The sequence below is a fragment of the Globicephala melas genome, chromosome 3, assembly GCF_963455315.2.
Source record: "Globicephala melas chromosome 3, mGloMel1.2, whole genome shotgun sequence".
Lineage (NCBI taxonomy): Eukaryota > Metazoa > Chordata > Mammalia > Artiodactyla > Delphinidae > Globicephala > Globicephala melas.
Window position 1 is genome coordinate 40,331,485 of NC_083316.1, and position 11,300 is coordinate 40,342,784.

The 11,300-nt window shown below is 41.3% G+C and overlaps 1 pseudogene; it reads right to left on the bottom strand.

The window, feature by feature from the left end:
* Nucleotides 1-1,883: 1,883 nt before the first annotated feature.
* LOC115866462 (elongation factor 1-alpha 1 pseudogene) lies at nt 1,884-3,600 on the bottom strand (annotated as a pseudogene).
* Between the last annotated feature and the right edge of the window lie 7,700 nt (nt 3,601-11,300).

Genomic DNA, 11,300 nt, shown 5'->3' on the forward strand with positions numbered 1-11,300 from the left:
TTGAGTTTGTTGAGCAGGTTGAATGTGTCACACAAGTAAGCAAGTTTTGCAACCCATCTGTGTCACTGAAATGTGCTGCCAGGGGTGACTGTTTTTCTAAAAGAAATCTCTGGAGTGGCTCTCATAACTCAGAAACTCTGGCCAGTGATCTACCTCTAGAAAGCCATCTCACTTCTGTGTATAAGAGAAGACGTGTGTGCTCTGCGTCCTTCTCCTCACAGAGCTGCATGAACAGACATGAGTTAAGGGCATGTACTTTAATGTGGTTCATAATTTTAATCACATACTGCAAAACGTTGTTAAGTTCAGGTGACATTTTCCAGCTAGCCAGCATTTCTCTGTGGATGACACAGTGCATAGACTCACATTCAGAAGCGACCTCTTTGACCCGAGTAGTGAAACCAGAAGGCCGTGAAGTCATGGCAGCAGCTCCGTCCATGCATATACGGACACAAAATGACCAATTCAGTTTTCCTGATATGTAATCATTCAAAGACTTGAATAGTTCTACAGCTGTGGTGTTGGCAACAAAAGTGCACATAACATATCCTCATGCACATCCTCCTGAAAAATAGATTACACAAAAACAAGCATTGTTGCCTTGTTGTCAACATCAGTAGACTTGTCAACCTGGATTGTGTACCACAGTGACTCATTAATCCTAACAATTGTGCCTCAATATCCTCTGCTATTTCATCAATTCATCTAGTTACGGTGCTAGCCAGAAGAGGAATACGTGTCATCTTTTGAACTGCAGCCTCTCCTAAAAGTTCACAACAGATGTCCTTAGCAGCAGGCAGGATCAACTCTTCACCAATAGTAAAGGGCTTCTTAGCTTTAGCAATGCGGTTAGCCACTAAGAATGATGCTTTCAGGGCAGACACATTTGATGAACTTCAATAATTCCTTCTGTTATTTGTGTTCACGCTTTTTTTCTTTTTGAAAAACTCCACAGGCTTGTCTTTTAATGCAGGATGCTTGACCTCCACGTGGTGAAGCAGTTTTGAAGGTTTCACGGCTTCCTTGGATAGCCAGTCCCACATATTATACAAAGCTGGCTTGGAGAATGTGAATCACCTGTGGCAATGAACCTGTAATTTACGTAGGACTCTTGGTATTTTCTTTTAAATGCAGCTTTCTTTTTGTTGGCAGTCTTAGAGTCTTCTGCTGTGTCATCATTGGGTCTTTCCCCCTTTTCAAAGAAGCTCTCCAGTGATGTTTGTTTTTTACACATTTTGGGTAGGGTTAGCTTGTGGGCTTACCAAAACTGTGACTGAGACAAGTGTGCAGTGCCGGAAAGAGGCGCAGATGGAAGTGGTAAATAAAATAATGGGCGGGCCAAGCGCAGACTAAAATAAGTGTTGGATTCTGACTTAAAGCCTGCCACCAGATGCAGCTTAATTGTCGTCGCTTGCCACTCACTGATAGGGTTTTGATGTGAGTCTGCAAGCAGTTGATTTATTATGGTCTCTGTGCAGTCAAACCTCTCTGCTAATGATAATCTGTGTTTGCAGCCGCTCCCCAGCACTAGCATCACTACCTCAGCTCCACCTCAGATCATCAGGCGTTAGATTCTCATAAGGAGCTCGCAACCTAGATCCCTCACATATGCAGTTCACAGTAGGATTTGCGCTCCTATGAGAATCTAATTCTGCCGCTCATCTGACAGGAGGTGGAGCTCAGGCAGTAATGCGAGTGATGGGGAGCGGCTGTGAATACACATGAAGCTTTCTTCTATCAGCTCGCCCGCTGCTCACCTCCTGCTGTGCGGCCCGGTTCCTAACAGGCCACGGACCAGTACTGGTCCATGGTCCAGGGGTTGGGGACTCCTGATCTAAAATCTCCAATATTTTACCAACATAAACTCTTTTATTTATTTATTTTTTCCTCATTAAACTTTTTTAATGGGTCTCAAATTCTGTGACAGATTTTTGGTCAAGTTGTTTCCATTAAAAAGTACTGATTTTAAAAACTAATAACTTAAAACTGCCACACACAAGACAAATGGTCCACAACACATTCTCCTTTCCTTTTGAAGGTTTTACAATGCATTGTTATCATTAACCAGTCTTTTGCTATTAAACTTAAATGGCCAATTGAGACAAACAGCTCTGAGACCATTCTTCCACCACTGATTAAGACTGGGGTGGCAGGTATTGGGGATAATATTCATTTAGCCTTCTGAGCTTTCTGGGCAGACTTGGTGAACTTGCCAGCTCCGGCTGCCTTCTTGTCCACTGCTTTGATGACACCCACAGCAACCGTCTGTCTCATGTCACGAACAGCAAAGTGGCCCAGAGGAGGATAGTCAGAGAAGCTCTCAACACACAAGGGTTTGCCAGGAACCATATTAACGATGGCAGCATCACCAGATTTCAAGAATTTGGGGTCATCTTCCAGCTTTTTCCCAGAACGACGATCAATCTTCTCCTTCAGCTCAGCAAACGTGCAGGCAACGTGAGCTGTGTGACAATCCAGCACAGGTGCATAGCCAGCACTGACTTGGCCTGGATGGTTCAAGATAATCACCTGAGCTGTGAAGCCAGCTGCTTCCATCGGTGGGTCATTTTTGCTGTCACCAGCCACATTGCCACGACGAACATCTTTGACAGACACGTTCTTGACATTGAAGCCCACACTGTCCCCAGGAAGGGCCTCACTCAAAGCTTCATGGTGCATTTCAACAGACTTCACTTCAGTTGTCACGTTGACTGGAGCAAAGGTGACCACCATGCCAGGTTTGAGAACACCAGTCTCCACTCGGCCCACAGGGACAGTGCCAATACCACCAATTTTGTAGACGTCCTGGAGTGGCAAACGCAAGGGTCTGTCAGTTGGGTGAGTTGGTGGCAGGATGCAATCCAGAGCTTCAAGCAGCGTGCTTCCACTGGCATTGCCATCCTTACGGGTGACTCTCCATCCCTTGAACCACGGCACGTTAGCACTTGGCTCCAGGATGTTTTCACCGTTCCAGCCAGAAACTGGCACAAATGCTACTGTGTCGGGGTTGTAGCCAACTTTCTTAATGTAGGTGCCGACTTCCTTTACAATTTCCTCGTATCTCTTCTGGCTGTAGGGTGGCTCGGTGGAATCCATTTTGTTAACTCCAACAATTAGCTGTTTCACACCCAGAGTGTAGGCCAGAAGGGCATGCTCATGGGTCTGCCCATTCTTGGAAATACCTGCTTCAAATCCACCAACACCAGCAGCAACAATCAGGACAGCACAGTCAGCCTGGGATGTGCCTGTAATCATGTTTTTGATGAAGTCTCTGTGTCCTGGGGCATCAATGATGGTCACATAGTACTTGCTGCTCTCGAACTTCCATAGGGAGATATCAATGGTGATACCACGCTCACGTTCAGCTTTCAGTTTGTCCAAGACCCAGGCGTACTTGAAGGAGCCCTTCCCCATCTCGGCAGCCTCCTTCTCGAACTTTTCAATGGTTCTCTCGTCGATCCCACCACATTTGTAGATCAGATGGCCAGTAGTGGTGGACTTGCCCAAATCTACGTTTCCGATGACAACGATGTTGATGTGCGTCTTCTCCTTTCCCATTTTTGCTTAGGTTTAGCGGTGGTTTTCACGACACCTGTATCCTGGCGGCAAACCCTTTGCGAAAAAAGATAAACTCTTTTAAATTGCATAGTTATGTGGGTATAAACTAGGAGCTCACAGTCCTGGATGTGAGACAGTCATAAACCAGTGATGGTAGATCAGTGCACCAAATGTAATACTAGGGGTACATGTTACATTTCATAGGGGTGGAAGGGGAGAGTGGCCGGTCACCTGAGGAGTGTGCTCTGGAAGTCCTCATGGAGGAGAGAGTTGCTTGAGCTAAATCTGCTGGAAAGAGCGGCAGCAAACAGCAGGGTGGAGGGTAGGGATGAGGGAATTTTACTAGCCTGTGCCAAGCCAGAAGAATATTAAAGCAGCATAACGAGGTCACAGAAGGGCAAAAAGTTGGCAAGGTGGGCAAGCCCCCTGCAAGGAAGTAGTGGGAAATGAGGCTGGAGATATCAAGTAGTAGCCCACGGCAGAAGAAATTGACAAGGACTAACACGAATGTATGTTCTGGCAAAGTTGCCAAGGATAAAGAATTTTCTTCCCATCCAGACAGAAAAACAGGGGAATGATGACAACGAACTTAGACTTGTCTGAAACATGTGATGCCAGAAGATGGTGGTGTGAAATATCTTAAAAAGGCTGAGAGCAAAAGCATGACCCAAATTATTACATACAGCCAAGCTGGTGTTGACAAAGGGCAAACTGACATTCCTAAACCCACAAAAACTCAAAAATACAATAACCAAGAGCTCTTTTTAAAAAATCTCCTTCAGCAAAAATCCAGTCAATCAAGAGGGTAATCAAACTTTAAAACTCAGTGGTAAGGAAGTTAATGGTAAAAAACAAAAACAAAAACTGGAGGTGAGATTTTAATCCCTTTAAATATAAAACAAAAACAATTGTGGGATTATGGTTATGGAATAAAATGTAAGTGACATCACAATATTAAAAAAATAATAATAGAAACGGCCCCAAATTGGAACATGTAGTTAACAAAACATTGGTTCAAGCCTCTTAATAGTTCTCACAGTCTTGTTAAGTTTAGAAGGGTATTTTAGGGGTGACTATGTCTTGTGAGTAGATAATCTGATGATTATTACTTCCTTCAGTTTCACTTCAGTTATTTTGTTGTAAATAAACTAAAAGTAAAAATAAAAGTGAAATTAGAGTAAAATTTGAAAAGAAGAAGTGTATATAGTATAATTGCATTACATATATATTATATATATATAACTTTAATGCCCAAAGAAAAGGGATGGAATAACATTCACCAAATAACAACAGTTACTGTATCTGGGTGGTAGAACTGTGGATAATATAAAAAAATATTTTGCTTCCTCTTGTAAATTTCTTTGATTTTTAAAATATATTGAGGCCACCATTACCCTGACACCAAAACCAGAGAAAGATGTCACAAAAAAAGAAAACTACAGGCTAAGATCACTGATGAACATAGATGCAAAAATCCTCAACAAAATACTAGCAAACAGAATCCAACACACATTAAAAGGATCATATACCATGATCAAGTGGGGTTTATCCCAGGAATGCAAGGATTCTTCAATATATGCAATCAATCAATGTGATACACCATATTAACAAATTGAAGGATAAAAAACATACTACAATATCAATAGATGCAGAAAAAGCTTTCAACAAAATTCAACACCAATTTATGACAAAAACTCTCCAAAAAGTAGGCATAGAGAGAACCTACCTCGACATAAAAAAGGTCATTATATGACAAACCCAAAGCCAACATCGTTCCCAATGGTGAAAAATTCCACTAAGATCAGGAACAAGACAAGGTTGCCCACTCTCACCACTACTATCAACATAGTTTTGGAAGTTTTAGCCACAGCAATCGGAGAAGAAAAAGAAATTAAAGGAATCCAAATTAGAAAAAAAGAAGTAAAACTGTCACTGTTTGCAGATGACATGTTTTTTTTGCAGAATCCTAAAGATGCTACCAGAAAACTACTAGAGCTAATCAATGAATTTGGTAAAGTAGCAGGATGCAAAATTAATGCACAGAAATCTCTGGCATTCCTATATACTAATGATGAAAAATCTGAAAGAGAAATTAAGGAAACACTCCCATTTACCACTGCAACAAAAAGAATAAAATACCTAGGAATAAACCTACCTAAGGAGACAAAAGACCTGTATGCAGAAAACTATAAAACACTGATGAAAGAAATTAAAGATGATACAAACAGATGGAGAGATGTACCATGTTCTTGGATTGGAAGAATCAACATTGTGAAAATGACTCTATTACCCAAAGCAATCTACAGATTCAATGCAATCCCTATCAAACTACCAATGGCATTTTTCACAGAACTAGAACAAAAAAATTCACAATTTGTATGGAAACACAAAAGACCCCTAATAGCCAAAGCAATCTTCAGAAAGAAAAACGGAGCTGGCGGAATCAGGCTCCCTGACTTCAGACTATACTACAAAGCTACAGTAATCAAGACAGTACAGTTCTGGCACAAAAACAGAAATATAGATCAATGGAACAGGATAGAAAGTCCAGAGATAAACCCACACACATATGGTCACCTTATCTTTGAGAAAGGAGGCAAGAATATACAGTGGAGAAAAGACAGACTCTTCAATAAGTGGTGCTGGGAAAACTGGACAGCTACATGTAAAAGTATGAGATTAGAACACTCCCTAACACCATACACAAAAATAAACTCAAAATGGATTAGAGACCTAAAAGTAAGGCCAGACACTATAAAGCTCTTAGAGGAAAACATAGGCAGAACACTCTTTGACATAAATCACAGCAAGATCCTTTTTGACTCACCTCCTAGAGAAATGGAAATAAAAACAAAAATAAACAAATGGGACCTAATGAAACTTAAATGCTTTTGCACAGCAAAGGAAATCATAAACAAGATGAAAAGACAACCCTCAGAATGGGAGAAAATATTTGCAAATGAAGCAACTGACAAAGGATTAATCTCCAAAATATACAAGCAGCTCATGCAGCTCAATATCAAAAAACCAAACAACCCAATCCAAAAATGGGCAGAAGACCTAAATAGACATTTCTCCAAAGAAGATATACAGATTGCCAACAAACATATGAAAGGATGCTCAGCATCACTAATCATTAGTGAAATGCAAATCAAAACTACAATGAGGTATCACCTCACACCAGTCAGAATGGCCATCATCAAGAAATCTACAAACAATAAATGCTGGAGAGGGTGTGGAGAAAAGGGAACCATCTTGCACCGTTGGTGGGAATCTAAATTCATACAGCCACTATGGAGAACAGTATGGAGGTTCCTTAAAAAACTACAAATAGAACTACCACATGACCCAGCAATCCCACTACTGGGCATATACCCGGAGAAAACCATAATTCAAAGAGTCATGTACCACAATGTTCATTGCAGCACTATTTATGATAGCCAGGACATGGAAATACCCTAAGTGTCCATTGACAGACGAATGGATAAAGAAGATGTGGCACATATATGCAATGGAATATTACTCAGCCATGAAAAGAAACGCAATTGAGTTTTTTGTAGTGAGGTGGATGGACCTAGAGTCTGTCATACAGAGTAAGGTAAGTCAGAAAGAGAAAACCAAATACCGTATGCTAACAAATATATATGGAATGTAAAAGAAAAAACAAAATGGTTCTGATGGACCTAGAGGCAGGACAGAAATAAAGATGCAGACAGGGAGAATGGAGCTCAGGACACGGGGAGGGGGAAGTGTAAGCTGGGACGAAGTGAGAGAGTGGCATGGACATATATACACTACCAAATGTAAAATAGATAGCTAGTGAGAAGCAGCCGCATAGCAGAGGGAGATCTGCTCACTGCTCTGTGACCACCTAGAGGTGTGGGATAGGGAGGGTGGGAGGGAGGGTCAAGAGCATGGGGTTACGGGGATATATGTGTATGTATAGCTGACTCACTTTGTTATACAGCAGAAACTAAAACAACATTTATAGCAATTATACTCCAATAAAGACATTTTAAAAAAGTAATATGTTTATTCTATAAATATTTATTGAGTGTTTATTGTTATTTAAGCACTGGGGATACACTGTGAACTATAAAAATAAAGTCCTTGCATCACGGAGCTTGCTTTCTAGTTAGGAAGACAGACTATATGTAAGAAAACAAATAAGGATAGTTTATGATGAGTGATATGAAGGAAATGAGAAGGGGAGGAGCAGAGTGCACATTCGTTAGGATCAGGAGGGAATGAACATTGAGCTGAGCTGAGACCTGAAGCAGCAGAGGAGCCAGCCTGTGCAGTGCTGGGGGAAGAGCATTCTGGACAGAGGCAACCTGGCTTCGGGGTAGGAAAAGACTCAGCACATTTGAAGAATAGAAGAGAGGCTAGTGTGTCTGAAATATAAGGGAGAGAGCTTGGTGGGATGATTTTTAAGAGATTAAAGGGAATCTGAACATATAGAACCTGGGAGGTCCTGAAAGCCAGTTTGGATTTTATTCCACTTTCATTAGCAAGACACACACACACACACACACACACACACACACACACACACACACACACGCTTTTTCAGATATGACTGCATCTGCTTGGAGCCATTTTTGAGGAGCCTGAGCTCAAACAGTTCTGAAAAGGAAGCCAACAAAGCCTCATCCCTGGACACTTCACTTATGCAAGATAATAAATTCCTTATTTTGCTCAAATATTTTCTGTCATCATTTTCAGCTATTAAATGGTATCTAGCCCCAGGTAACTTGTCATATGTTTGGGCCCATTATCAGGAACTCTCCATGAAATGCTACTTAGCTTCAGTGACTTTAAGCAAGTTGAAGCCTGTATGCTATGTTAAAAAAATAGAGGAAATAGATTTTCAAATCTCAGTCCACATTTACCTTTTTATTAAGTGTAGCAGAATTTATGGAAAGTGAAAATATCTCTCTATGAGGAAGTTTGAACTGTGTGGTAGGAGATCTGTAGACATTTGACTCATATCTTTAAGATATTTTTGGTGGTATTTGAATTTCTCATTAAAAATAGATGATGCGGGCTTCCCTGGTGGCGCAGTGGTTGAGAGTCCGCCTGCCGATGCAGGGGACACGGGTTCGTGCCCCGGTCCGGGAAGATCCCACATGCCGCGGAGCGGCTGGGCCCGTGAGCCATGGCCGCTGAGCCTGCGCGTCCGGAGCCTGGGCTCCACAACAGGAGAGGCCACAACAGTGAGAGGCCCGCGTACCGCAAAAAAAAAAAAAAAAAAAAAAAGATGATGCAGTAGTTATTGTGTAAATTATTAGTTCAACATAAACCCAACTGGAATTGCTCATTTTAACAAATCACCCAATATTTCAAGCTCCTTTCTATATATCTGGCTTGTAAAGACCGATTGTAGCATCTACTAACAGCCTAGCGGAGAGCCTTGCACCTTGTAGGTGTACAAAAAAATTGTTGATTAGGCTTTGTGATTGGATAGAATTATTTACAAAATATCACATTCTACTCGTGTAATTTTTTTTTTTTTTTTTTTTTTTTGCGGTACGCAGGCCTCTCACTGTTGTGGCCTCTCCCGTTGCGGAGCACAGGCTCCGGACACGCAGGCTCAGTGGCCATGGCTCACAGGCCCTGCTGCTCCGAGGCATGTGGGATCCTCCCAGACGGAGGCACGAACCCGCGTCCCCCGCATCGGCGGGCTAACGCTCAACCACTGCGCCACCAGGGAAGCCCTCTACTGGTGTAGTTTTATTCACTGGTCACAAACATAAAACCCAGCATAAACTATATGTATTTGTTAGTTTTATTGAAGGAAATGAAAATCAAAAGAAACACTCCCCCTTGTGGTTAATTATTCCAATTGCAAATCCTTCACCTTACAAGTGGAAAGAAATTAGATACAAAAGAGCTTTTTGCAAATATGTTCTTTACCGACCATATTCTGAAACCAATATAGAATCTCCCAGTTTCAGATGGTAGAGGAAAACCAGATCTCAAAGTTTCATTACTGTAAAATCTAAGACATACACAACAAATTGGTTAAAAAACAGAGAAAAATGCCCCCAATAAGGGTTGATAACCAATGAAAAGCAAAGCTCCCTTAAGGAGCGCGGTATGGGCTCTAGGACAGCTCCTAGAACTCACTTTCTGGAGTCATTAAGAGAGGGGGCTGAGGGAAACAAAAATCTGAAAAACATTACCAAAAGGGATTTGGTGAAGCAGAAACCTATAGAATTGGAAGACCCACGCCCTCAGAAATAAAAAAGAGATCTGAGGCAGCTGCAGGTGCAGGGAGAGGCTGAGCCCAGAGTCCTTGGTAGACAGGCCAGGAAAAGTCCTCCTCGTCTTAAAGGCGCTCAAGAAGGGAGCCAATTCACTTTTCACACACCTGTCAGCAGTATGAGAGTAGAAATGACTGACGCCTGAATACCCGGCAAGAGCACAAGCGGGGCTGCATTTCCTTAAAAGTAACAAAAGTTCCAGAGGCCCAAATCCAGCTAGAAGTTGAGGATGATCTGAAGCCCGAGTTTACCCCTAGATGTAAAGAGGACACCCCTGGCATTATGAAGTAAACCCGGCTGAAGACCTTTAATAAAGCCCCAGAAGAGAGAACAGAGCCTGTTCTGGCCAATGAAGGTTGCAGGCAGGCCTAGCTGAGAAAAATCTCTTCCAGCCCTAACTGACACCCCACCCCATGCCCTCAGGCTACACATAATTTTTCCTTCTCTGTACCTCAGGGGTCAACAAACTTTTTCTGTAAAGAGCCAGATAGTAAATATTTAGACATTCCAACCATATGATCTCCATTACAGCTGCTCAACTCTGTTGTCGTGCAGCCGGTGATAATATGTAAGTGAATGAGTAGGGCTTGTTTCAATAAAATGATTTGTAAAAACTGGAGATGGGCCACTTTGTCCCTCAGGCCATATTTGCTGATCCTTGCAGTGTCACTTATAAAGTAAGGAAAAAAGAATGGAGTGAAAGAGAATTCATCCACATTAAACAGCTCTCTACAGGCACTAGATAGAAAGGGCTAAGGTCCTTGAGGGAAGGAAAGCACATGTGGTGAGCCTCACTTTAATTCCAGCTTTCTCTTTGAGGGTGTTCTCCACACCCTGGCACAAGGAAATAGAGCTCAAGAAGAGAACAGGCAAATCAAAAATAAAACACTAACTAGAAGAAACCTGGTGTGACTATATTCACATAGAACAAAATACAGGGCACGAAGTGTAAGAACTGAAGGATAATACATCATAATAAAAAGGTCAATTCAAGAAGAAGGTACAACAGCCCTAAATTAGTGTATATCATAAACATGGCTTCAAAATACATAAAACAAATATTGACAGAATTAAAGCAAAGGTAGATAAATCCACAATCATAGTTGAGGATATTAACCAACGTCTATGAACACAAATCTATCAACTAATAGACAAACGAGCAGACAAAAATCAGTAAGCATAGAGATGATTTGGATACAAGTTAATCAATTTGATCTCATTAACATATAGAACACTATATCCAACCTAATTCTAGGTTGATAGTTATTTTTCTTTAGGTACTTTAAAGACATTTCTCTACAGCGTCTTGTTTTTATTTTTGCTTGTTACTTTACCTTTCTTCCTCTTTACCTAATGTTTTTTTGTTTGTTTTTTTGCCTCTGTCTGCTTTTTAGTTTTCTCTGCTTTAGTGTCCTGAGAACTGTTGTTTCATATGTTTTGTCCTGTTTTTTAGCTGTTTCAATTGGAAGGATAAAT